Here is a 5318-nt window from a genome sequence, read left to right as displayed (position 1 = left end):
GAAATAGTATCGATTTTTTCAGCGTTAGATTTCCCCGGTTTTTTTCCTAGGATAAGAAATGTTTTGCCTTCAAAATCTGGGAAATGATAGCGAACATGCTAACGGACGTCCCCACACACTTTTTTGTGTTTTTTTTTTTTTTATCAAAAAATATTTGATATTGCTAACAACGTGCGTGTATATTTCGAGGTTGTGTGTGTTACAGTTCACCCGAGCGTTACTTCCAAATTACACAATATTTTTGGCCGAAAACTTAGGACTTGCAAATAAACATAGTAACTAATCTCCCGGAACAAACCCTTTTTGCAGCCGATCAAAAACGTGTATTTCATCAATAATTTCAAGATTATCGAAAAGGCAGAGATGAAAAACGACGTAACCTCAAAATAATGCATATGCATAAAATTTTTATTTAGCACAATAATTTTTTTTTGTTATCATCCCTCAAAAAAGAGTCCGGGGACGTCCGTTATGATATTTTATAGCATCTCCGAATACAGTTTTTAAAATTTTTCATTTTTGTGGAAAAAAAAGCCGGGGAAACTGTAAGTATCACATGCCCTTAAGAACAATGGAAAAAGTATTACGCAGGGGGGGAGCGGAAGTTCCTGAAAAATGTATCACGTATTTTGTGAATGGCCCATAAGGAGCCGCCCATAAGGGATTATCCATAAACTACGTTAACACTTTTCTGGGGAGTGGGGTCCAGTCAAGGTAACGTTTCACATGTATTAACTTTTTAGAATTTAGAGACATTTTTGTTCTACAAGTTCATATGGTAAAGTTTTCAGTACGTTTCCATGTGATGAACGTTTTTGATAGTAGATTAATATTTTTGTTAAAAAAATTCTTTTTTTTTTTTTTTTAATTCAAATTTTTGGTTGAGAATTCTTGAATTTTATTCAATATTCGCCTTTTTGGTAGTTAATTAATATTTTTGTTTAAAAAATTCTTCATTTTTAGCTGAAAATTTAACTGGCTGGTTCAGAATTATTGAATTTTGTTAAAAAATCGTGATTTTTGTGGTAGAAAATTAATATTTTTATTAAAAAATTCATATTTTTGAATTGAAAATTCAACTTTTTGATTCAGAATTATTGAATTTTATTGAAAATTCGTGTATTTCGGTCGTAAATTATTCTTTTTGTTTAAAAATTCATCGTTTTGATTAAAAAATTAAAAACAACGTTTTAAAATTAAACTGCTTTCTTAAAAATTCAACTTTTTGGTTGAGAATTCTTGACCTTTATTGAATATTCGTCTTTTTTTTGTAGTAAATTAATATTTTGTTTAAAAAATATATCCTTTTTTTTGTTGAAAATTCAACTTTTTGATTGAGAATTCTTGATTTTTTTAAATTAATTTTTTTGTTTTTTATAATTTAATCCACCTGTTAAAAAATGCATCCTTTTAATTAAAATGAAAAAAAAACGTTTTAAAATTGAACTGCTTTCTTAAAAATGCAACTTTTTGGTTGCGATTTTTTGAATTTTATTGAATATTCGCCTTTTTTGGTAATAAATTAATATTTTTGTGTAAACAATTCTTCATTTTTGGTTGAAAACTGAATTTATTTATTCAGAATTCTATAATTTTGTTAAAAATTCATCTTTTTTGGTAGTAAAGTAATATTTTTCTTAAAAAATTTATATTTTTTAGTTGAAAATTCAACTTTTTGGTTCAGAATTCTTGAATTTTAATGCAAATTCGTGAATTTCGGTAGTAAATTATTCCTTTTGTTCAACAATTCATCCTTTTGCTTACAAATTAATAAAAAACGTTTTAAAATTGAACTACTTTCTTGAAAATTAAAAAAAAATTATTTTTCTTTCATAAAAATTCAACTTTTTGGTTGAGACTTCTTGAATTTTATTGAATATTCGTCTTTTTGTAGTAAATTAATCCTTTGTTTTAAAAATGTATCTTTTTTGTTGAAAATTCAACTTTTTGGTTGGGAATTCCTGAATTTTTTTTAAATTCATTTTTTGGTTTGTTAGAATTTAATACGTTTGTTTAAAAATATATCCTTTTGGTTAAACATTGTGAAAGGCTCCAAACGAATAAAAACATTTTCTTAAAACTCCTAGGAAAATTGAAAATGATTCTTCATTTTAAAAAATTATTTTAACAGAATATTCAAAAAGATTTGAAGAGAATTCCAATATTATTAAAAACGACCCAGGAAGAATTTAAAGATTTTTTTTAATTTTTAAGATTTTCTCAAAATTTTGCAAAAACTTTTATTCAGTTTAAAATATGTTTCGAAGTTCTAAAATTTTTTTCAAAAACTTCGTTTAAATTACTTGATATCATTTTAAGTTTTTAATTAATTTTGAATCTTTTAAAAATTTCTAAATCTCTTAAAATTACTCAAATGTTTCTAAAAATAATACGTGTTGAATTATTATTTATACACCAAAATTCAACAATTTCGTTTACAAATTAAACATTTTATTAAGTAGAATACAAATTGTAATGTTAAAAACTTTTCGAAATTTTAACAATTCAAAGAATTCTATCTCAAACAATTAAGTTTCAAACTGTATACTTTTAAATATTTGCCTTTAATTTAGTCGGCTTAAATTATAAGTCAAATATTGCTAAATATTAAATAGTTATCCTTTTTCGTAATCAAATTTTTTAAAAATAAAATGGGTTAAAAATGGAATAATTTAGACTGAAACAATATTTTTAATTTAATAAAAACCTTTAATTACGAATTAATTACGAATCTGGAAATTCTTTAACTTTCAATGGATTTAGAATCGTTTTATCAAATCAATTATTTTACAGTTTTTAATACTTAAAGTACCGATCCATTTTAAAAATTATTTATTTATATTTACAGTTGATAAAATAAAACTATTTATTATCAATAATTTGCAACTTTAAACGTTTTTAAATTTTTATTGTTAAAGTCTTCAAGACTGCACGTAAAAATTCTTTAAATTAAAAATATTAGCTTCAAAGTAAAAATCTAAATTAGAGAATTTTTCAGGTAAAAGATTATCGAATCACGCATTATAAACTGAATATCATAATTAAAAAAGAAAAAGAAATCAATTGAACCAATTATTTAAAAAACTATTGAAATCAAATTTGTACAGATTTTTCTTCTGAAAATTTGTAAAATTCCCGATCAAGAAATAAATTCACTGTCATTTCCCGGTTTTCCCCGGTCTCAGAAAATTCCCAGTTTCCCCGGCCAGCGGCCACCCTGAAAGTGGAAGTTACATTTTCAACCAAATCGATAAAGTTAAAAAAATTAATTTTTAACAAACTAATTCGACATTCATTCAAGTAGCCGAATTTATTATCTAAAAAAGGTGAGTTCTGAACAAATAGTAGGATTTTCAACAAAATAATAAAAGTTTCAAACAAATACTAGAATGTTTACTCAACCAAGATGAATTTCGAACCAAAAATCTGGTATACACGCGTTTTTCAAATTTTTTGAAATAATTGTGATATTTTTCATTAAATCTTTGTTCGTGAAGTCTCTTTTATTCCTTGAAATCATTGAATTATTTGAAATCTTACAACTAGTAAAATCTTTTCAAGGGTGGAACCCTTGAAAAATCCGCTCTATGGCCATGGCTCATTCTAATTCTGAAACTGAATTAATATTGAAATGTTCAGCTAATAATTTTTATGATTTGTAAGTTGAATATCACACAAAATGCATACTTTAACATTCTATATTGGCGGATACGAAATTAAATACTTATAGAATTATTCACAATATTGAAATCGGTTAATTGCAATCTATAAAATAGTTGGTTAAGTCTACAAAAAATACCTAGAAATTTCTATATTTATTATGTAATAAATAAAAGATAAATTATATCTTAATAAACTAAAAAATTAAAATTACTTTTCGCATTTTAATAAAATAACTGTTTACAAAAAAAATTATTCAAGGTTCTCGTGAAAAATGCAAGGAGATCTCCAGGTTTTCAGGGTACAAAGCAAATTCAAGGAGAATTTTTTTATTCCATTCTATTAATTTACATCGCATTCAATCAAAAAGCGATACAAAGGAAAGAAAAGAAGGATTCTTCAAAAAATTGGCAAACTATGTTAAAATTAATCATCAGGAAACAGACTAAACGTTATGTAAGTTCGTAACGTTAATTCCACTGCCCTCTCCTCTAAATTGATACCCTGGTTTATGGACAACCCCTAAACTGATCTTAAAATTTCAAAATCGAACCGGTTTCCCGGTTCAATATTAATAGGCCGTCGGTCCGCCTGCCAAAAAGTGCGATGATTTGACCACGTATGCTCTTTTGCGTTTCGGTCATTAAAAATATGCTTATCAACGAACAAGCAAAATCAACCGGTCCCCGCGGAACACCTGGTGGCTAACTTAATTGTTTATTGCAAAAGAAAGGTGCGTTTTGTGATGATAGTACCACGTATGCCGAGGTTACCGATCGACGTTTCATAAAAAATAAATCCAGCGCAAAACAATCGGCATACGGTTTCCGCGGGGCATAAGGGTTGGCATGCACCCTTAAAAGTGTTTCGAAATTCTTCATTTTGTGATCATAGTACCACGTATGCCCTTTTGGAATTTAATTACTTTTTACTTGAAATGAACAATTTCAGAATGGCATACAGTTATCGCGGTTCTCGCTATTTTCATACCTGTACACACCTGCATTGATTGAAACGGTTTTGTGATGATAGTACCACGTATGCCTTCATAATATGTATTTATGATACAATCAGTTTCATCAGGAAATGTGATCGGCATACTATTTGCATGGTTCAAACTTACCGGCATACGTGAAAAAAGTCTGTAAATTTTTTGGTTATATTGCTACGATAGTACCACGTATGCCATCATGATTTTCGTTCATATTACATGTAATTATACATGTATCTTGAATGGCATACGGTTTGATTGGGGCCAAATTATTTCTATCTGTTAAGAGCGTTGCACGAATGATCCGGCTAATTTGCGACAACAGTACCACGTATGCCATCATGATTTTCGTTTATATTACATGTAATTATACATGTATCTTGAATGGCATACGGTTTGGTTGGGACAAAATTATTTCTATCCGTTTAGAGCGTTGCGCGAATGATCCGGCCAATTTGCGACAACAGTACCACGTATGCCATCATGATTTTCGTTCATATTACATGTAATTATACATGTATCTTGAATGGCATACGGTTTGGTTGGGACAAAATTATTTCTATCCGTTAAGAGCGTTGCACGAATGATCCGGCTAATTTGCGACAACAGTACCACGTATGCCATCATGATTTTCGTTTATATTACATGTAATTATACATGTATCTTG

At 27.9% G+C, this 5318-nt stretch overlaps 1 protein-coding gene across 1 annotated transcript in view; it reads left to right on the top strand.

The window, feature by feature from the left end:
- LOC117176844 (ran-binding protein 3) overlaps positions 1-5318 on the top strand; it is a 14365-nt gene that overhangs the window by 7451 nt on the left and 1596 nt on the right. The gene's annotated exons all lie outside the window — the stretch shown is intronic.

Source organism: Belonocnema kinseyi, chromosome 7 (assembly GCF_010883055.1).
Source record: "Belonocnema kinseyi isolate 2016_QV_RU_SX_M_011 chromosome 7, B_treatae_v1, whole genome shotgun sequence".
Lineage (NCBI taxonomy): Eukaryota > Metazoa > Arthropoda > Insecta > Hymenoptera > Cynipidae > Belonocnema > Belonocnema kinseyi.
Note: the sequence above shows the minus strand (reverse complement) of the source record. Positions and strands in the feature narration are given on the sequence as shown.